Source organism: Cebus imitator, unplaced genomic scaffold, assembly GCF_001604975.1.
Source record: "Cebus imitator isolate Cc_AM_T3 unplaced genomic scaffold, Cebus_imitator-1.0 Scaffold140, whole genome shotgun sequence".
Taxonomy (NCBI): domain Eukaryota; kingdom Metazoa; phylum Chordata; class Mammalia; order Primates; family Cebidae; genus Cebus; species Cebus imitator.
In genome coordinates this window covers 1,560,292-1,583,857 of record NW_016107455.1, presented here as the reverse complement: position 1 = coordinate 1,583,857, position 23,566 = coordinate 1,560,292, and the positions used below count along the sequence as shown (strand labels likewise).

The following is a 23,566-nucleotide window of genomic DNA, read 5'->3' as shown; positions in this document are numbered from 1 at the left end:
ATTTTATTTCTGCCTCTAGGTCTTTGAGGAATTGCCACACTGTCTTCTACAGTGGTTGAACTAATTTGTACTCCCACCAACAGTGTAAAAACGTTCCTTTTTCTCCACAACCTCACCAGCATCTGTTTTTTGACTTTTTAATAATAGCCATTCTGACTGGCATGCAATAGTTTCTCACTGTGGTTTTGATTTGCATTTCTTTAATAATCAGTGATGTTGAGCTTTTTTTCATATGTTTGTTGGCCACATATATGTCATCTTTTGAGAATTGTCTGTTTATATCCTTTGCCCACTTTTTAAATGGTTTTTTTCTTTCCTTTTAAATTTGTTTAAATTTCTTGTAGACTGGATATTAACTACAGTTACATTAATCATATGGATAGATTGCAAAAATTTTCTCCAATTGTATAGGTTGTCTGTTCACTCTGATTATACTTTATTTTGGTATACAGAAGCTCTTTAGTTAGATCTCATTCATCACTTTTTGTTTGGGTTTCACTTGCTTTTGGTGTTTTCGTCATGAAATTTTTGCCCATACCTATATCCTGAATGTTACTGCCTAGATTTTCTTCTAGAGTGTTTATAGTTTTGGGTTTTATATTTAAGTCTTTAATCTATCTTAATTTGTGCATGTGATGTAAGGAAGGGATCCAATTTCAATTTCCTGCATATGACTAGCCAGTTCTTCCAGCACCATTTATTAAATAGGAAGTCCTTTCCTCATTGCTTGTTTTTGTCAGGTTTGTCGAAGTTCAGATGGTTGCATTATGGGATCTTTGGGGTTTCAATTTTTGGAAACCTCTGTGGCCAGTGTTGCGTTTGCCTGAGTTCTAGTCCTGCATCGAGGAAGAATGAGGTAGAATGAGATATGCAGACAAATAAAGGGTGAAGAAGATGAAGAGGAGCTTTATTTAGTTTTAGAACCACTCAGAGGAGACCCGCAGTGGGTAGCTCCCCTCTGTAGGCAGGCAGGCCATCCATTGAGTGTTCATCTGTCATCATAGAGGAGGCCCTGGAGAAGGTAGTTCCTTTTTGCAGGTAGGTCATTTGGGGGTCTCTGCAGGTCTCTGAAACTCTCAGCAGAGAGGGTAGGTCCTCTTTGCAGCTGGCCATCCTGCTCGGTTGTCTGCTCAGCTCTGGCTGACTCCGGGGCTTTTATGGGTCTCAGAGGGGAGGAAGTGGGTGCAGATTGGCCCATGGGTGGGCCTGGAAAAGGTACCAGTTTCCACTCAGGTCTGTGGGACTGGCAGCCCAGCCTACAGGCCCTCCTTGGCCTGAAGGAGGGAACTTACCACGGACCTGCCCTTTCCACCTGGAACTCTGTCTGCCTCCTGCTGCTGTTCATGACACTCAGGCTCCGCCAGACTTTACTCTGAGATTTGAGGGGTTGCAGACAGCAGGGAGAAGCCAGGCAGTAGGGGCAGGCACGTCCCGGTTGGTGTGGTGTGGCTCCTGCCTGCTCCCAGCTCCCCAAGAGCACAAGGAGGCTCTACTTGGATGGCTGCAGCCCCCACAAGAGGGCAGGGTTCCTGCCTGCTCCTTGGAGCATACAGCCCCAGCCACACCTCCCCGCTGCACGAGTGATGTCAGGCCGACTGGAGTAGCTGCCACCATCAATTATAGGTGTGTGGTCTTATTTCTGAGTTCTCTATTCTGTTCCATTGGTCTATGTGTCTGTTCATGTACCAGTGTTGTGCTCTTTTGGTTATGCTAGCCTTGTAGTATAGTTTGAAGTTGGGTAGCATAATGCCTCAGCTTTGTTCTTTTTACCTAGGATTGTCTTGACTATTAATACAAGCTCTTTTTTGGTTCCACATAAATTTTAAAATAGTGTTTCCTAATTTTGCAAAGAATGTAAATGGTAGTTAAGTGGGAGTAGCATTGAATCTATAAAGTACTTTAGGCTGTATGGTCATTTTAATGATACTGATTCTTCCTATCTATCAGCATGGAATGTTTTTCCATTTGTTTGTATCCTCTCTGATTTCTTTGAGCAGTAGTTTGTAGTTATCTTTGAAGAGGTCCTTCACTTCCCTTGTTAGCTGTATTTCTAGGTATTTTATTCTTTTTGTAGCAATTGTGAATGGGAGTTCATTCATGATTTGGCTCTGCTTGCCTGTTGTTGGTATATAGGAATGCCAGTGATTTTTGCAGATTAATTTTGTATCCTGAGACTTTGCTGAAGTTGCTTATCAGATTAAGAAGCTTTTGGGCTGAGACAGTAGGGTTTTCTAGACATACGATCATGTCATCTGTAAACAAAAGTAATTTGGGCTGGATATGGTGGCTCATGGCTGTAATCCCAGCACTTTGGGAGGCCGAGGTAGGTGGATCACAAGGTCAGGAGTTTGAGACCAGCCTGTCCACAATGGTGAAACCCTGTCTCTAAAAATACAAAAATTTGCTGGGCGCAGTGGCGGGCGTGTATAAGCCCAGCTACTTGGGAGGCTGAGGCAGGAGAATCACTTGAACCTGGGAGATGGCGGTTGCAGTGAGCTGAGATCATGCCACTGCATTCTAGCCTGGGCGACAGCAAGACTACATCTCAAAAAAAAAAAAAAAAAGTAATTTGACTTCCTGTTTTCTTATTTGAATACCCATTATTTCTTTCTCTTTCCTGATTGCCCTGACTAGAACTTTCAATACTATGTTGAAAAGGAGTGGTGAGAGACGGCATCCTTGTCTTGTGCCAGAGTGGTGAGAGAAGGCATCCTTGTCTTGTACCGGTTTTCAAAGAAAATGCTTCCAGCTTTTGCCCATTCAGTATGATATTGGCTGTGGGGTTGTCATATATGACTCTTACTATTCTGAGGTATGTTCCTTCAATACCTAGTTTATTGAGAATTTTTAACATGAAGGAATTTTGAATTTTATCATAGGCCTTTTCTTCATCCATTGAGAAAATCATATGGTTTTTATCTTTAATTCTGTTTATGTGATGAGTCACACTTACTGATTTGCATATGTTGAACCAACCTTGCATCCCAGGGATGAAACCAACTTGATCATGGTGGATAAGCTTTCTGATTGTGCTGCTGGATTTGGTTTGCCGGCATTTTATTGAGGATTTTTGCATCAAGGTTCATCAAGGATATTGGCCTGAAGTTTTCTTTTTTTGTTGTATCTCTGCAAAGTTTAGGTATCAGGATGATGTTGGCCTCATAGAATGAGTTAGGGAGGAGTCCTTCCGTTTCAGTATTTTAGAATAGTTTCAGTAGGAATAGTATCAGCTCTTCTTTGTACCTCTGGTAGAATTCAGCTGTGAATCCATCTGGTCCTGAGCTTTTTTTGGTTGGTAGGCTATTTATTACTGCCTCAATTTCAGAACTCATTATTGGTCTATTCAGTGATTCATTTTCTTCCTGGTTCAGTCTCAGGAGGGTGTATGTTTGACCATGTATTTATGCAAATGATGCAACATTCGTTTAGCATCTTTGGAGCTCCTTTTTCTAACATTGCCTTCAGTACTTTTAAATATTTCCAAGAGTAGCAAATCTTCCTTTGAAGGTGAATTTGATTTTTGAAAATAGCCAAACATAATTTGTATCCATATTCACTGAATATTAATTAATCAATCCCAAACATCTTGATTGAGTGTCTTTTATGTTTCAGCCCCTAAGGAAAAAAGAATGAAATAATCAGTTTTGGCTTTCAGCACTATAGGGAAATGGTTGATACATAACACTGGTGCAGATGGCAAATCAAAAGTCTAAGGGATTTATCAGGGAGATGTAGAACAGAGAAGGGGCTCTCAGCCATGTAGAATCATTCACAAAATTAATAATTTTAATAAAAGAAAGGCAGTAAAAATAGGCTTGTCTATAAGTTAGTGAAATAACTTTTTTTTGTAAATTGTGAACTGGCTTAAACATGATTTCCAAGCAGATATTCTGAAAATGCTGTAAGTTGTGGGGTATCATAGAACTTCTCAAGATGACTATTTGAAGAGAACACATTAAAAAATATATATTCTGTTGTGTTGGCTAAAAAAGAAATATTTATTAGCTTATTTATTTTTAATTTTATTATACCTATAAGTACATGTATATATTTATTTTTGAGATGGAGACTTGCTCTGTTGCCCAGGCTAGAATGCAGTGGCACCATCTTGGCTCACTGCAGTCTCTACTCCCTGGGCTCAAGCAGTCCTCCTGCCTCAGCCTCCTGAGTAGCTGGGACTATGAATGCCCACCACCACGCCCGGCTAATTTTTGTATTTTTAGTAGAGATGGGGTTTCACCATGTTGGCCAGGCTGGTCTTGAACTCCTGACCTCAAGTTATCCAATCGCCTCGGCTTCTCAAAGTGTTGGTATTACAGGCATGAGCCACCACATCCAGACAGTTTATTTTATAGACTTAAATTGAATTCTCTATTTTTATCTTTAGATATTCTCAGAAAGTATTCACCATGGAAAATTAATATAGATTTTGTTCATTTTTTCCTACTTCTCCTAGATGCCTCTGTAATCTCCTTTTAAAAAAAAATCTGGGCTAAAGAAGGCAAGGGTGTCCTTTCACACAAATATGGGGATTGGGAGGGAGGAGGTATTAATAGTAAAATTGAAGAATATGTTGAGCTAATTGCTGTCAGAGACTGAGTAGGTAAAACTAGATAACTTCTTTTCCTAAAGGTATTAAAGATGTTAAATAATAGAAACTGACCTCCAGAACGAAAAGACAAATTATCGAGGATTTTTTTAAGGGCAACAGAAAGTAGATGATAGATAGGGTGAACTCATAATTTGCTATTCAAACCAGGATAATAATGGAATAAAAGGAGTGCTAGTGATCATTTGCTGTAAAACAAGTGTTAACTAGGATGGGCAGACTGGTGAAGATAGCTACCATAGGGATGGGGATTCTAGAAAACAATCTAAGGCACACATTCACAGGGGTTGCTGTTTTAAAGTAGTTGTGGCACACTCATAACAAAGGCTACTTTTATGCATCTATATGAGTTTGTATTTTACTTTGCAACTGAGCAGAGACCTTACAGCATATTAAATGTGAATTTTGGAAATTAATTTTTAAGTTTCATGTATCATATCTTTCAGAAAGTAATGTATATTCATTGCCATTTCTGCCTTGTTGGTTAAAGAATAGGCCAAGCTGCTATTAAAAAAAGAGCCCAGCTGGGCACAGTGGCTCATGCCACTGATAGGAGACTCTGTCTCTACAAAAAAAAAATTTAAAAATTAGCGAAGTATAGTGGCATGTGCCTATAGTCTTAGCTACTTGGGAGGCTGAGATGGGAGGAACACTTGTGCCCAGGAGTTTGAGGCTGCATTGAGCTATGATCGCATGCCATTGCATTCCAGCCTAGGTGACACAGCAAGACATGTCTCTTAACAAGGAAGGAAGGGAGGGAGGGAGGGAGGGACCACAACACATTGAGACATATTAGTAAGATTAAAGTTCATTTCTCTTTTGTGTAGCAGTTTAGAGGAAGAACCATTTCCTGTTAATCAGAGGTCAAAGAACATCTGTGAATTGGGATGGTTAGACTCACCAAACCTATAGTGTATTCATGAGCATATATTGCTGGATTTTCCTGAAAATTCTAATGTTTGCCTTTTTGACTACTTAGAATTTTTACTTAAAAGCATGCCTGCATCCTGTTATACTGTGAGGCTTTGCAACAGAGAAATACAAAAACTTGTCACTTTGTTTAGAGACAGGAACTTATCTTGATATTTATTGAGTTTTAACCTAATCTAATTTTAAGTTTAAAATGTCATCTTACTGAGGGAGAAAACATTTTATTTAGAGTTTGTTCTAATTCTTTTGTAACTACTTAACATATGTGAATTATTTATTCCTCTTTGTTCTCATTGAAATTAAATAAATATGGCCGGGCACAGTGGCTCACACCTGTAATCCTAGCACTTTGGGAGACCAAGGTGGGTGGGTCACCTGAGGTTAGGAGTTCAAGACCAGCCTGGCCATCATGGTGAAACCCCATCTTAAAAAAAAAAAAAAAAGAAATTATATAAATAAATATATACACATACATATATATATATATCTTTATAGCATTATATTAGTATTTTTGTCACCCTATCCCATTAGATTGAGGTCAGGAACCTTTCTTGTTCGTTTTTGTAACCCCTTTAGTGTCTGGAATATGATAAATAGGTAATAAATAGATGTCGGTGGAGAACTGTTAATTTCATTTAACTATAGAATTATTCCTTACTAAAATAAGACAGTTCTGGAGTTTATAATTTTACCTAAGCATAGTGGATGAATTGCTTGTATTTTGTAATATTAAATAGGTTGAGTATGAATATTTAAATATATAGGGTGCATTTTACATGTGATACATAGAAAATTTAAAGGATAGGATTAGAATATCATGTAATTAAACTCATGAAAAAGACCAGTGGGAACTAGCCAGCAAGAAAGTGTATGGGAGTGGGATTAAATGGGCCATATAGATAGAAGAATAGAATGTACAAAAGCATGACGGTATGGCCATTTGTAGTAATACATATTTTTTTTGTGGTTGGAGTGGAGAGTGTACGTCAGAGTAGGGGCATTATAGAAGAGGAGACTAAAGAGGCTAGATCACGAAGAGCCTTATGTGATACCAGTTTGAATTTTGTCTTGAAAACCATGAGGAATATTGAAGAATTTAAGTATGACCATATTTGCACATCTGAAGCTGTATTGGAGGGTGCGGGGTGGGGAGATGGGGAGCAGAGCTAGATGTACTTAGTTGCTTAATTGGGGGAAGTGGGAAGGATGGTAATTGAGAAGGGAGGATCTAGAATATGGCTTCAGAGTTCCAGATTTAGGCATCTGGGTGGATAGTGGTTCCATACCCTGAGATAAAGAATACTGGGACCAGTTTAAGTGGTGGGAGTGGGTGGTGAACATCTTCAGTTTGAGAAAAATAATCACCCCTTTGTATCTGGAAGTTCTGCGTCTACAGATTCAACCAACTCTGGATTGAAAATACCTGGGAAAACCCCAATAAAAATAATAATATTGTAATAAAAAATAATACAAATAAAAAATAGTGACCTGGAACGGTGGCTCATGCCTGTAATCCCAGCACTTTGGGAGGCTGAGGCAGGCGGATCACCTGAGGTCGAGAATTCGAGACCAGCCTGATCAACATGGAGAAACCCTGTCTCTACTAAAAATGCAAAATTAGCCAGGCATGGTGGTGTATGCCTGTAATCCCAGCTACTTGGGAGTCTGAAGCAGGAGAATCGCTTGAACCTGGGAGGCAGAGGTTGCTGTGAGCCATGATCATGCTATTGCACTCCAGTCTGGGCAACAAGATCAAAACTCTGTATAAAAAAAAAAAAAAAAAAAAAGTATAACAGCAATTAGTAGGTATTGTAAGTAATCTAAAGATGATTTAAAGCATATGGGAGTATGCACCTAGCTTATATGCAAACAGTATGCCATGTTATAACAGGGACTTGGGCATCTGTGGATTTTGATATCTGTAGGGGTCCTGGAATCAATCCCCTGTGGATACCAAGAGATGACTATATATAAAACAAGCAAAGGAAAATCCCAAGATGAATAGATACGTGTGTTACTCAGTAAGGCAATCGAGGCTGGAGAAAGAAAAAAATGATAGTGACCATTTATTGAGCCTTTGCTTAAATAGATCAGGCACTGTGGCAGAAACTTTATGTATGTCATTTAGTACTTATGAATTATTATTATTCTCATTTTATAGATTAAGAAATCAAGATCCAAGGTTACACAGTTAGTAAGCAACAGAGCACTTGTAGACTCTAAAGCTGTACTGAAGCCATGAGGATATGAATGAGATCACTTATGGAGAAGGTAGCATGAGACAAGTGGAGAACTAAAAGGTGGCTAAGGTGTGAGATGGGAGAGGCCTAAAGATGGACTTTTGGGGAATGGGACATTTGGGAGGCTACTGAAGGAAAATGCTGCAAAATAGACTGAAAAAGAACATCAAGAACAATGTTAACTTATACAAGAAATAAGGCCATTAATTCCATTCATGAGGGCTCCGGCCTCTGACTTAATCACTTCTTGAAGGCCCCACCTCTTAATACGATCATGTTGGTGATTAAGTTTCAGCATATGAATTTTAGAGGGATACATTCAGACTATAGCAATTCTCCCCCACCCTTTTTTTGGCCTAAATTCCATTGACATTGACATTCCAGGATTAGATACTCTAGTTGGGATGAAATTCAGGTGAGTGTAGCATCACAGACTCTAAGCAAAGAGGGAGTTTCAGGAAGGAAGTGTGCACTGTTGGGTCAGATGTATTGGGAAGGTCAAGAGAAGGAAGAGTAGAAAGTCCATTGACTTTGGCAATTAGGAGGATACTAGTGACTTTTGTAAGATCAGCTTTAGTGGAGTGGGTGGTCAGAAGACCAGTAGCAGCAGGTTAGAAGGTAAATGAGTGGTGAGGAAAGGAAGGTAGCAAGTAGAGACTTCTAAAACCTTGTCTTAGAAGGAAAAGAGAAGTAGCCAGAGGGCAACTTAGGGTGAGAGAAAGGCTGTTTTGGGTTATTTGGAAGATACTTGAGAATATTTTTCTGCTGAGGGGAAGGGATCATTAGGAGAGAAAAGGATAAGGGAAGAGGGAGTGATTCATGGAGCAAGATTGTGGAGAAAATGAGAGGAGAGAGGTTCCAGAGGGCAGAGGTTTGAAAGGTTGAATAGTATTACACTGAGCTCTAGTACAGAAATGCCCTTAGGATCTTCTTTTCCTAGTAGAATTGTTATTTTTTGTTTTTGTGTTTAGGTCTACTTTTTATTTTAATTTACAAAAAAATTTTAAAGCTAGCCAGTCATGGTCATTGGGGGAGACAATGTTAATAAGCTTAACAGTGACCCGTAAACTTCAGACCAACTTGGATCTACTTTGTATAGCTTTACTGACTCTTCCTCTTCATTTTCACAGTGGTGGCTGTTCACATTCCGTACTGCCATTGTGCCTTCCTCTAGCAGCTCTTTACTTTTACTTTACTGCTTCATACCTGTTTTCAACTAGAAAACCAGACTTTTCAGGAATTAAGAGTAAATAACCTGAAAGTCTAAAAACACCACCCTCATCCACACCAGGGAAGCAGTTTACAAACTTTGGGGTATCTTTTCTGTACTTAGAATTTCTTTTATAGGTGAGGTGAGGGTAGGGGCTGCTTTGGAAACTTTTAGATGTTTTAAATTTATATGTATTTACTATTTAAAATGTCTGCTATTCGCTGGGGCAGGTCTGTAGTCCCCAGCTACTTAGGAGACTAAGGCAGGAGGATTGTTTGAGCCCAAGGAGGTCAAGGCCAACTTGGGCAACAGAACAAGACCTTATCTCTTAAAAAAAAAAAAAAAAGTTTGCTGTTACTTCATTTGTGTACTTTTTAAATTCTAAAAGCCATTTTCCTAATTTTATAAAGCATCTTAGTGGTAGATATCTTCAGCTATATATTGTTCATACAAAATCTTTTCAGTTTGAAGATGGGTTTTAACCAGAATCTAGAAAGTTAATGGGCTGGTCAGAACATAAGATTCTGGATTATAACCATAAAATTGTGCAAGATTATTCTTAGTGGTACCAGGTATTCATGGTGTGGTCTGTTCGGAGACCTTTTGATTTGGAGTGGGTCACTATATAATGATGCAGTTCTGCTCTGTAATTTTAGCTAATTATGTTTCTTTTGTCTGTAATTGAATAGCCCTTTTGGTCAAATGAGAAGTCTGGAAATTCTGCAGTTAACTTTGGTCTGCTTTTCACAAGTCAGAAGTTTGAAGGCTATCTTGTTTTCTTTTTTTATTACTAGGACATAATGTTCAACATTTAGAATTTAGAATTTATTTAGGGCTCTTGAGCTGCTTACTCAAGCCTGCTTTCACTCTGTGGAGTGTACTTTCATTTCAATAAATCTGTGCTTTTGTTGTTTCATTCTTTCATTGCTTTTTAAAAAAAGAATTTATTTAGAAGTAAAGGCTAAATCTGATTGGTTTTATATAGATAACAGTGCAGAGAAATATTTGTATTAAATGTGGTTGCTAACCACCTGTACTAGATTGATGTGGGAACTTAAACAGAGCAGATATGTGGGTTTCATCTCTGTCCCACTCAATTTCTCTTGATATAGTTAGGATTGTGTGTTTTTAAGAGGCTCTTGGGTGATTCCGGTAAGCACTAACACATGAAGAGTACTGGTGCAGGGATTCCAGCCTATGATTAGGCCTGATCCAGGCTGGTCCTTACACTGAACATAGCGAAAGTGTCCATAGTTAAACCTATATCAGAGGAGTATATGTCCAGGTGCTTCTCACAAGATGATCTTTTAAAGACTTTTTTTAGACTTCTTGTTTTTTAACAGCTTTAGTGAAATATAATTCAAATACTGTACAGTAAAAACACTGGTTTTGGTATATTCGCAGATATATGCACCCATCACCACAGTCAATTTTTGAATATTTTCATCACCTCAGAAAGAAACCCCTTTATCTATGACCACTCTATCTCCCCCAAACTTCTGCCCAGTCCTAAATAAACGCTGATCTCTATCTCTAAAAATTACCTATTCTGGACTTGCCTATGAATGGGATCATATGTGGTCTTTGCGATTGGCTTCTTTCAGTTAGCATAATGTTTTCAAGGCTTATCTATGCCATAGCCTGTGTTAGCACTTTATTCCTTTTTATGGCCAAATAATAATAGTGTTTTATCCTTTCATCCACTGATGACATTTAGGTTGTTTCCATCTTTTGGCTATTATCAATGATGCTGTAACATCTGTGTACAAATTTCTGTATGGACATATGTTTTCATTTCTCTTGGGCATATACCTAGGAGTGGGATTGCTAGAGCATATGATAACTCTGTTTATCTGGAGAACTGCCAGATTGTTTTCCAAAGCAGCTGCACCATTTTACATTCCCACCAGCACTGTATGAGGGCTCTGATTGCTCCACATCCTCATCAATACTTGTTGTTGCCTGACTTCTGATTCTAGCCATTCTTGTGAATATGAAGTATTATCTCATTGCAGTTTGGGTTTGCATTTACCTGGTGGCTAGTGATGTTGAACATCTTTTCATGTGCTTACCGGCCACTTGTATGTCTTCCTCACATGAGAAATTCAGATCCTTTGCCCATTTTTAATTTTTTTTAATTTTAAGAATTTTTTAGAGACCAAAGATCTTGCTGTGTTGCCGAGGCTGGAATGTAGTGAAACAATCGCAGCTCACTGCAACCTGACACTCCTGGGCTCAAGCCATCCTCCTGCCTCAGTACTGGTGTCTGATCTCATACCTGGCTGATTTTTTTTTTTTTGTCAGGGGCGGGTAGAGATGGGGCCTCACTGTGTTGCCCAGGCTGGCCTTTGCTCATTTTTAAATTGGGCTTTTGGTCTTTTTCTTACTGAGTTGTAAGAGTTCTTTATGTATTCCAGATACAAGTCCCATGTCTGATATGTGATTTGCAAATACTCTATTTATCCCATTCTGTGGATTGTCTTTTTACTTTCTTTATGGTGTCCTTTGAAACACAAAAGTTTTAAATTTGATGAAATTCAGTGTACCTATTTTTTTGTTGTTGTTCATGCTTTTGTTGTCATATCTAAGAATTCTTTGGCAAATCCTACATCATGAAGATTTACCCCTATGTTTTCTTCTTCTTTACTCATATGTTTGTTTGTTTTGAGACAGAGTCTCTCTCTTGTCATCCAGGCTGGAGTGCAGTGGTATGATCTCTCAGCTCACTGCAACCTTCGCCTCCCAGGTTCAAGCAATTCTTCTGCCTCAGCCTCCTGAGTAGCTAGGATTACAAGCATGTGTCACTATGCCCAGCTAATTTTTGTATTTTAGTAGAGATGGCATTTTACCATGTTGGCCAGGCTGGCCTTGAACTTCTGACCTCAAATGATCCGCCTGCCTCGGCCTCTCAAAGTGCTAGAATTACAGGCATAATAAGCTGCCTTGGTCAGACTCTTCTGACAGTTTTATGGTTTTTCTCTTACAGGGTCTTACTCTGTCCCCAAGGCTGGAACACAGTGGCGTTGATCATGGCTCACTGCAGCCTCAACCTCCTGGGCTCAAGTAATTCCCCTGCATCAGCCTCCTGAGTAGCTGGGACTACAGGCATGAACAACTCTGCCTGGTTAATTTTTAAATTTTTTTGTAAAAATGGGGTCTCACTACATTGTCCAGTCTGGTCTCAAACTCCTGGGCTTAAGTGATCCTCTTGTCTTGACCTCTCAAAATGCTGGAATTACAGTCATGAGTCACCACACCTGGCCTCAGCATAGTTTCTTTCATGATCTTCACATAATACTAATCTGTAAAAATGACACTGTGCTCTGTAAGGTCATCTTATTTTTTATAAAAGATAAGGAAATGTTTTCTTTACATTAAATTACATTAAAAAGAAGCTGAAAGCACTTATTTCTTTTCTAAAATTAGCATTTAATAATAGCATTCCCTAACCTGAACTGCAGAAGACCATTTAAAAGTAGGTCTAGAAGTCTCCCACTTAGTTCTCTTCCAGGTTGTACTTCTCTTCTTTTCCTTCCTTCCTTTCCTTTCTGTTCTAAAACTTTTTGATAAACCTTCATTCCTGCTCCAAAATCTCCTGCCTTATACCCCTTAATGGAAATCCTTATGAAGAGGCAAGAGTTGAGGGTGCTGCAAACCTATACAGATTTATCGCCAGTGTCTCTGGAACTCAAATCTCTTCCACAGGTATGTTCCTCTCTCCCATGGAAACAGGATGTCCTTCAAAGCTTTAGCCCAGTGTCTCACATTGATCCTGAGCTTCTCCAACTTCTGGAAGCAGTTGTGTGTGCTTTGCTCCTTATGAGGAAAGACATTTCTGCAGAATACCCATGCCGTGAAGCCAGAGGCAACAAGAACAGGTTCTGGGGTACATGTGCAGATCACGCGTAGGTATATACATGGCAAGATCCTTGAGGAATCACCACAGTGTCTTCCACAATAGTTGAACTAGTTTACACTCCCACCAACAGTGTAAAAGTGTTCCTATTTCTTCACATCCTCTCCAGCATCTGTTGTCTCCAGATTTTTTAATGATCGCCAAGACTGGATAATTTATTAAGGAAAGAGGTTTAATGGATTCACAGTTCCATATGACTGGGGAGACCTAACAATCATGGTGGAAGGCAAGGAGGTGCAAGTCACATCTTACATGGATGGCAGCAGGCAAAGAGAGAGAGCTTGTGGAGGGAAACTCCTTTCCATAAAATCATCAGATCTCATGAGACTTATTCACTATCATGAGAACAGAACAGGGAAGACCCACCCCCATGATTCAAATACTACCCTGTGTGTCCCTCCCATGACATGTGGATATTGTGGGAGCTACAATTCAAGATGAGATTTGGGTGGGGACAGAGCAAACCATATCATTGTGTAAAAGTTTGATTGAAATACTTTAAATTTGAAACCAATTGCCATTTGGTGGTGGTATTATAAATAGTTTCAATTAATTAATTAATTAATATCTTATACAGTCTGTACATCCCAAAATAGTTTTATGTAATGTATTAAATAATAGTATTTTTACAACTAAATAACTAATTAAATAAAAGTAGGTCTATTCCCTGTGCTATGATGACCAGAGGTTTCTTCTCTTCAAAGAGAAAGAGATAAAAACAACCAACATTGGCTTACTCTATACCAGGCACTGTTCTGAGCTCTTTACCGATATGATCTGATTCAGTCCTGACAACTACCCTCTGAAGATGTATACTATTACCATCCTCATTTTACAGATGAGGAAATTGAGGCACAGATAAGGAGTAGAACAGATTAGAACCCAGGCAATCCAGCTTCAGAGCCCATTGTCTTAACAGGACGTACCAAAGATTGGCCTGTCTTATTCTTTTTTGTCTTAAATACCAGTTTTGAATTCCATGTTATTTTTGGTGTATCTAGGAAATAGGACCTAGGAAATACACCTAAAGTACTCTGTTTTGTTTTTGTTTATTCTTGAGCTTTAGCTTAAGTTTATCCTCTATTAATCACAAAATAATTTTATAATTACAATATCTAAGATGTACAAAAATTTCCATGCCTGCTCCAATTTTTTTTTATTGTGTTTTATGCTAATAGCTTCCTTTTATAACACTAATGAATTGCTGATCCCAGGTATTTTTGTTTGTTTGTTTTTGAGACGGAGTCTCACTCTGTCACCCAGACTGGAGTGCGGTGGTGCGATCATGGCTCACTGCAACCTCCGCCCCTTGAGTTCAAGAGATGCTCCTGCCTCAGCCTCCCGAGTAGCTGAGATTACAGGCACTTGCCACCATGCCTGGCTAATTTTTTTGTATTTTTAGCAGAGATGGGGTTTCAACATCTTGGCCAGGCTGGTCTTGAACTCCTGACTTCAGGTGATCCACCAGCCTCGGCCTCCCAAAGTGCTGGGATTACAGGCATGAGCCATCGTGCCCGGCCGATCCCAGGTATTGTTAACAAAATATCCTCTATAGGGATATTATTAAGTAAAATAGGTAGCCCCAAAGTAGTATAAGCTGCATGATGTTGAAGAAATTACATTGGCTGGCAAGGAGAGCCATTCATCCGGCTTTGCTACCACTTAACTTTGGCTCTGGTCAATCTTTTCATCTCTCTAGCCTGGTTTTCTTATCTGAGAAAAAAAAAATCTTTAATCTCTAAGGTCCTGTCCAGCTTTAGTACTTAAAGATACTATATACTCTTGGCAAAGTGTCTTCAGAACTGTGTAATAGAGGTCAAAGGAGTGCTATAATTGGTGATTAACATTCAGCTCCTTGTTACTTGTGCAACTTTCTGCAGCAGGCTTGAATTTCTCCCCCCAAAATGGGTTATTTTCTATTACATCATCAGGCTGCAAGTTTTCTAAACTTTTGTGCTCTGCTTCTTCTTGAACACTTTGCCACCTAGAAATTTCTTCCACCAGATACCCTGAATCATCTCTCTCAAGTTCAAAGTTCCACAGACCTTTAGGGCAGGAGCAAAATGCCACCGGTCTCTTTGCTAAAACATAGCAAGAGTCACCTTTGCCCCAGTTCCCAAGTTCCTCATCTCTATCTGAGACTACCTCAGCCTGGACCTTATTGTCCATATCACTATCAGCATTTTGGTCAAAGCCATTCAACAAGTCTCTATGAAGTTACAAACTTTCCCACATTTTCCTGTCTTCTGGGCCCTCCAAGTCTCTAGGAAGTTCCACATTTTCCTGTCTTCTTTTGGGTCCTCCAAACTGTTCCAACATATGTCTGTTACTCAGTTCCAAAGTTGCTTCCACATTTTCAGGTATCTTTATAGCAGTGTCCCAATACCTGATACCAATTTACTGTATTAGTTTGTTCTCACACTCCTACTAAAGACATACTCAAGGGTAATTTATAAAGGAAAGAGCTTTAATGGACTCACAGTTCCACATGGCTGTGGAGGTCTCACAATCATGGTGAAAGAAGAAGGAACAGCAGAGGGACATCTTACATGGGGGCAGGCAAGAGAGCATGTGCAGGAAACTCCCCTTTATGAAACCATCAGATCTCGTGAGACTTACTATCAGGAGAACAGCACAGGAAAAACCCACCTCCATGATTCAGTCACCTCCCACTGCAACTGATTCTATCTCCACTCCTTCCTAAGAGTTAAAAGTTAGTACCTGCTTGATAGAAAAAAAGCATAATATTCAATAGGTTGCATAAGACTTGGTGAAGTGAAGAAAGAGCAAAAGCATGGAAGCCAATGACACTTGGATAAGTGCAGATGAATTCAGTACTCTAGATAATAAAGCACGTGATGGGAGAAAAAGGGAAGTGCTAGATTAGAGAACTAAGTAGGCAAGAGCCAAGACTGGGAGACGTTTTATGCCTTGGTAAGAAATTTAAACTTAAACTTCAGCCTGTACTTCAGCTTTACATTGCATCAGAATAAGTTGAAAAATATATAAAAATGCAGATTGACCCAGGAATATGCATGTTTACAAGCATCCACAAGTAACCTTAAAACAAGAAATACTGCTTTTAGCACTGAGGAACATAAAAGTTTTATGAGAGATGTAAGATCAGAGTTACACTTTAGAGTGGATTGTTGCAGTTGCCAAGTCCTAGAATTAACATAGGCTCAAACTAAGGCAATTGTGGTTGGGATAGAGAGGATGAGATAGATTAGAGAAATACATTAAAAGTAAAGTGGTAGGGGCCTGATGATGGATTACGAGGTGAGATAAAGAGAGAAGACTTGTTAACCCTTGAAGAGTTTGAGCTTGGTTGGGTTGAGCAGATGGCGGATGATATTAACAAATATACAAGAAGTAAAGCTTTGGTGGGAAGATGAGTTCAGCTGTGGACCAGGTGAGGTATATAATCCTGTGGAATATGTTAGCAAACATGTTCCAGTTAGGCAGTAAGATATCCAAGAAGACCAGTGATGAAAATATTCTAAAGTAATGTTTGTAGGCTCTTGAAGCTCTGAGATAGATGACATCACACAAGGAATGCCCATGGAAATAGATACCAAGGACAGAACCCTGAGAGCCCCCATATTTAAGGGTAAAAGTAGAAAAGGAGAATTTGACAGACTGAAAGGAGGAATCAGAAAGCAATTTGTGGAAGACCAGTAGAAAATCATGTACCAAAAGTTTTAGGAAGAAATGAATGGTCCAATTCTGTCAAATGCAACTGAGAAATTCAATAATAAAAGAAAAGTGTTATGAATTGGTAGTGTGGAAGCCACCTGTGACTTTGGCTAGAGTAGTTTCAGTAGAGAGGGGACAGAGAAGCCTGATTGAGGTAGGTTGAAAATTGATCAAACAGAAATAGTGAATATAGGCCGGGTGCGGTGGCTCACACCTGTAATCCTGGCACTTTCGGAGGCCAAGGTGGGAGGATTGCTTGAGCCCAGGAGAGTTTGCGACCAGCCTGGGCAACATAGCAAGAACCTGTCTGTCCATCTGTCTCTCTCTTCATATATATATTTAAATATATATTTCTTTATATATATAAAGAAACAGTGAAGATAGAACATTCATTTTCAGAGAGTTCTCATGAATAGAAGGAGAAAAAGGATTATATCTAGATGGAGGAATGCAAGGTCAAATAAAGATTTTTCTTGTTTTTAAAGTATGCAGTAGACTTGAAAAATGTTTCTGTGCTAAAGGAAATGAACCAAAGTAATGGTGGTAGGGAAAGACATAGAAGACAAAAGTGAGACTGGAGATAATTGATAGGAACAGGTCTCAGGGGAGTGCTCTAAAACACTAAATAAGGAGTTAGTCTGGAAGAGAAGAAGTTAGGCTGGCTAGGAAGAGAGTTAACTCATCCTTTGTGACTTAAATATCCATTTCCTGTTATGATTTAACCTTACTGTACAGGATGACATTCCCATTCTTTACTCCAGGAGAACTTAAAGTATATCCAATGTGCAGTTTTATCAATTTGTCATATATAGATGAAAATTTCTATTTATATACAGTATAACTTATATTTGGATATTATAATTGTCATGTATATTTAGTTAAGACTAAACTGCTTGCCCTGACTGTTACAGAGACTAGCAAAAGCCTTTCTGAAATACGATAGGATAATGTGTCTTCTGTTTCTTTTAAATCTTTTCTTCTTTTTACAGCTGTTAAGCACATAGTGGGCACTCAATAAAATTACAACTAACATAGGATTTGGAAAATGTGTGAATTACAAAGACATAGCCCAAAATATAAAAGGTACTCATTACTCAGAGTTTAAATTTTTTAAACTTATTAACTCTAAAAATTAATACCAGTTTTTAATAGGTGCCTTTTACTGTACCAAAATCCAACTTGTTACTAGGCATAAGAGTTTTTTTTTTCCTTTTTTCTTTTCTATTTTCTTTCTTTTCACATCAGACAATGTACCAATGTTGTAAATAAGTTAAGGGAGTCACATCTTACACAATAGCATGAAAACATCATGCTTTTGAACCACAAAAGGATTCTAGGCATAAGAATATCATTTGGCCATTAAGAAAAAAATTGGGCTGAGCACAGTGGCTCATGCCTGTAATCTCAGCACTTGGGGAGGCTGAGGCGGGCAGATCACCTGAGGTCAGGAGTTCAAAACCAGCCTGGCCAACATGGTGAAACTCTGTCTGTACTTAAAATGCAAAAGTTAGCAAGGTGTGGTGGCAGGCAGCTGTAATCCCAGCTGTTTGGGAGGCTGAGGCAGGAGAATCGCTTGAACCCAGGAGGCGGAGGTTGCAGTGAGCTGAGATTGCACCATTGCATTCCTCGGGGACAAGAGTGAGACTTTGTCTAAAAAAAAAAAAAAAAAAAGAAAAAAAAAATTGGGCTGGGCGTGGTGGCTCATGCCTTTAATAAAAAAACTTTGAGAGGCTGGGGTGAGAGGATTGCTTGAGCCCAGGAGTTCAAGACCAGCCTGAGTAACATAGTGACACCCCGTCTCTACAAAAAAAAATTTTTTTAAATAAGAAATTGGCTGGGCACAGTGGCTCACACTTGTAATCCTAGCACTTTGGGAGGCTGAGGTGGGCAGATCACCTGAGGTCGGAAGTTCGAGACCAGCCTGACCAACATGGAGAAACCCTGTCTCTACTAAAAATACATAATTAGCCAGGCATGGTGGCGCACGCCTGTAATCCCAGCTACTTGGGAGGCTGAGGCAGGAGAATCACTTGAACCCAGGAGCTGCAGGTTGCTGTGAGCTAAGATCGCGCCATTGCACTCCAGCCTGGGCAACAAGAGCAAAACTCTGTCTCAAAAAAAAAAAAAAAAAAAATTGTTGTTGATGATAACTTGGTAGACTTCCAGCTGGAAGCATCTTTATTTTATTTATTTATTTATTTATTTATTTATTTATTTATTTTGAGATGGAGTCTCGCTGTGTCACCCAGGCTAGAGTGCAGTGGCATGAGCTTGGCTCACTGCAACCTCTACCTCCCAGGTTCAAACAATTCTCCTGCCTCAGCCTCTTGAGTAGCTGGGATTATAGGCACCTGCTACCATACCCAGCTAATTTTTATATTTTTGATAGAGACAGTGTTTCACCATGTTGGCCAAACTGGTTTCAAACTCCTGACCTTGTGATCCACCTGCCCTGGCCTCCCAAAGTGCTGGGATTACAGGCATGAGTCACCATGCCTGGCCGGAGCATATTTATTTAAAAGCATGTATTGTAAAGTGCCATGTGAGAATAGAATGCTACCTTGAGTATATAATGAGGTGTGGGGAAAAGTCCAGGCTACTATCTTCAGGCCAGTTACAGATCCTTGGTGATTTCAAATTTGTTGGATTCATTTGATGGTAATGATAGTAGGAGAAAGAAATTGTGCACATGAAAAGGGATTTACTAGAGAAAAGCCTGTGAACTTTTGAAAGGTTTTTGGTAAGTGTGCCAAATTGCTTTCTAGAATAGTTGTATCAGTTTACGCTTCCATCAGTAATAGCAGTGAGTATGCTCCAGACATCATTTTCCAAATGTTAATAATTACATTCTTATTTTAGAATAAGTTAAAACTGGCATTGTATAGCTATTCAGGTAATAGGACAGCTATGTTTTCAGCCATTGAGTTCTGTAACCAAATGACTTCCTGTACATCTTAAGGAAGCAAATAATGTGGTTTTTTTCCTCAATGAAAATGTTTGGAGATATTTGTTTGTTTGTTTGTTTTTCTCCTTGAAGCCTGTAAAAGTTTGAGTTCATTTTAAAGTTTTGGGGGAATTTTCAAGTTCTGATTTCATCTGCCAAGTATACTTTTCATAATTATTTCAGTTTATTAATAAGGTAATAGGGAAAATAGGCATTACAGATGGTTCACAATTCCCTAACTCCATTTAATATAAGGAGTTTAATGAAGGAGTTTTATTTCTCCTTTTCACTGTAAAACTATTCTATTATTCTTTGGTGGCCAACTGACAATAAACTTATAGCTACTATAACTGGGGTTTGGGAAATCTTCAATACTTCATATATGTACAGATGGTGGCAGCGTATCAAATTCTAGTTTCTAGTCTTTGTGTCTTTAAAAAATCTTTAATCATTTAACACTTTGTTATTCTTACATTCCATTTGTGATAACTGGTTACATGTTTATATTTGAAGACAATCACAATTTAGAATATATAATGGGCACACAGATACTACCCTGTTTCTTTTAGATTTCCTTATACCTATGAAAGATGTTATTCAGAACTCAATATGTTCATTTTACTTTGATATAAATATTTTTCTGAAGACAAATAATTGAGCCATAAGTAAATTGTTGTGAGATATGCGTTTGGTCCTTTGGGCTCAAGGCTTAATATTAATAAAAAGACTTCAGAACTGAGCCAGGAATCCTGAGGCCTAGCCCTAATTAGCTTTATAACCATGAGCACATTCGCTTATCTTTGTATCTTTATAAAATGTCCTACACAAAGAATGTTATTTTTATGAAAGTATTACTCAAATATGAGGTAGTATTCTTAGGGAAAAGAAAAAACCATTTGCCTTTGAGATTTGAGATGGGAGGGAAGTAACTTTCTTAATTAAATTCAGCATGTACTATTAGATAGGATGGCACAGTGTAAAGCAAGAGTCAGAACTCATTTGCTTACCAAAGCCAGGCAGGCAGCGTGAATATATGAATTGGGCCTATATAAGATTTAGGGAATTGTTGTAGTCTCTGTGTATCTCTTGTCTAAAAATCAGATTAGTTAAAAATATATACCATGAGAGTTATACGGAACAGTTCTACAGGGAGCTTCCAGTTTCAGCCTCTGGTTTAAAGAATAAAATGGGCCCAGTGTGTTGGCTCATACCTATAATCCCAGCACTTTGGGAGGCCAAGGCAGGTGGATTGCTGGAGCCCAGGAGTTTGAGACCAGCCTAGGCAACATAGTGAGACCTTGTCTCTACAAAAAATAGAAAAATTAGCTGGTCTTGGTGGTCCACACCTGTAGTCCTAGCTACACGGCAGACTGAGGTGGAACACTTGAGCCTAGGGGAGTCGAGTCTGCAGCTGTGATTGTGTCACTGTATTCTATCCTGGGTGACAGAGTGAAACCCTGTCTGGAAAAACAAAAAAAAGAGGAAAGGAAAGAAAAGAGAGAAAGAAAGAGAGGAAGAAAGAGAAAGAGAATGAAAGAAGGAAAAGAGAAAGACAGAAAAAGACGCTGGACCAGAAATGAAAGCCCCAAGTCTGCCATTAATTGGCTGGGCAATCTTGGGCAGATCACTGCCTCTCTTCCAGTCTCAGTTCCCTGCTCTGTGTGAGGTAAACTAAATCCGTATAACACCCCTTCCAGTTTCTGAGAATTACTTTTTATGTTAATAATTAACTTATATTCTTGGTGGCAGCAAATGAATTCACCTGAGTGTGTTTTCTGTCTTCCTGTTTCATCTCCAAGGTAGTTGCTGTGTCTCATATCTGTTGTTAACTCAATAAGGTTAGGACACATATGAGGAGGCCAAAGAATTTTATGATACTTTGAGGAATTATTTATTCATCATATTGGCTAGAGAAAGTACTATGGCTCATGCAAAATTTATTAAGGAGAGACTAGGAATGAGACTATACTGTGTAAAATTCTTTTACACCTATTAAAATTTGGGAAAAGAATCTTCTTCTGGCTATATTATTCATTGTAAATAAATAAATAAAATTCCTCACAAAATCCCAGTCAGGGAGGAGAGTAGTATTAGCTCAATTTTATAGTTTAGAAGTAGGAAGTATCCCAGTGTTTATGCTAAAAGAGGGCTGCATTAATAGCAGAATCCTAGACTCCAGGGTGAAACTTGGATTTTATTTATCCTCTCTAAAGAATTCAACTCACTGCCTATACTCAGAACGCACAAGTGCACTCTCCTCACATTTCTGTATGTCTGCATCTTCTAGGTGTGTCAGTGCCCAGTTCAAGCATCTCTTCTCCACAAAGCCCTCCCTAAACCTTGAGCAGACTGTAACTTCTTTCTACCTTGTAATTATATTTTACTTCCAGTACTAAACTGAAAGTAACTTTAGAGTGGAGACTACGTTATCCGTCTTGTACACTGTTCAGCAGAGTGCCCAACATTTAGTAGGCACTCAGTGATGTTTGATGGCCGGCTAGTTAGATGGATAATAGACGGATGGATGGATGGATGATTGGTTGAATGAATGACTAGAAGGCTCTTCATCCTAGCAGGATGTGTATACAGTATATTGAGTTGTTTTTGCAATTTGTTTGCTCTTATTTTTATTTGAGTCTCATGAACAAATTGTTTTGTAACAATACATTTTTGAACACATATTTTATCTTTTTAACATTCCAGTCTCTTTCATCTTTAGGTGTCAAAATTTAGTATGCCCAACATTACATTTGTGGCATTGCTTTCACCAGCTTAATTTTCATGAGCCTTGGCTGGGATTTGGAAACATTGCATCTTGTTTTGATGATTTTCTGATTGGCTGGAGGCTCAGATCAATGTCACATGCTGTTAGAGCAGACTTCACAAAGAAAAAGACAGTTGATCTTCTTTGTTTCAGGTGGTCTGTTCTCTCTCAGGTTAGGTTTTGTTTGATTCTGGGAGTATTTATTAACTTTAAGGATGAGTTGTATTTTCTTTCTAAAGTCCAGTTGTTCACAATAACACCTAGTAGGTATTCAGTTCATATTGGAATGAATGAGAAAATGAGCAGCACATCAATTGTAACAAATGTACCACTCTGGTAGAAGATGTTGAAAATGGGGGAGGGTATATGCATGTGTGGAGGCAGGGGTATATAGGAAATCTGTGAGAGAGATCCAAGATGGCTGATCACTAGCAGCTCGGGATTGCAGCTCCCACTGAAAGAGCAGAGAACGAGAGGACGCCACACTTTCAGATCAATTTTTGTTGCTCACGCACCAGGAGATTCCCAGCGGAGGAGCCCCACATGTCGCCAGCGCCACTCTTGAGGCCGGTGAAGCGGTTTTGCCGCTGCCTGGTGTGGCGGTTCTTGGTGCAGAGTCAGAAAAGCACCATCAATCTTAAAGCCGCTGTTTTGGCCGGCGTAGTGGGTTGCTCAGATTTTAGCGCCGGGAATCAACAAGTTGGACGTCCATTCAGAAACTCAACTATAAAGACGGTAATTATAAAGACCACAGATGGATAAATTTATAACGAAGGGAAGAAACCAGCCTAATAAAGGCTGAGAATACACAAACTCATAACGCCTCTCCCTCTACAGGGGATCACAGTTCCTCATCAGCAACAGAACAAGGCCTGATGGAGAAAGACTGTGTTCCATTAGCAGAAGCTGGCTTTAAAAAGTGGATGATAAGAAACTTCTGTGAATTAAAAGAACTTGTTCTAACCCAATGCAAAGAAACTAAGAACTTTGAAAAAAGGTTTGACGAAATGTTAACAATAACACACAATTTAGAGAGGAATATAAGTGAATTAATGGAGCTGAAAAACACAACACAAGAACTTGGCGAACTATGCACAAGTTTTAACAGCCGAATTGATCAAGCAGAAGAAAAGATATCAGAGGTCGAAGACCAACTTAATAAAATAAAACAAAAAGACAAGATTAGAGAAAAAAGGATAAAAAAGAACGAGCAAAGTCTCCAAGAAATATGGGACTATGTGAAAAGACCTAATCTAC

The 23,566-nt window shown here is 39.0% G+C and overlaps 1 protein-coding gene and 1 pseudogene across 3 annotated transcripts in view; one reads left to right on the top strand and one right to left on the bottom strand.

Annotated features, from left to right (window-relative positions):
• SSH2 (slingshot protein phosphatase 2) overlaps positions 1 to 23,566 on the top strand; it is a 302,028-nt gene that overhangs the window by 23,764 nt on the left and 254,698 nt on the right. The gene's annotated exons all lie outside the window — the stretch shown is intronic.
• On the bottom strand, positions 17,836 to 17,933 carry LOC119473232 (annotated as a pseudogene).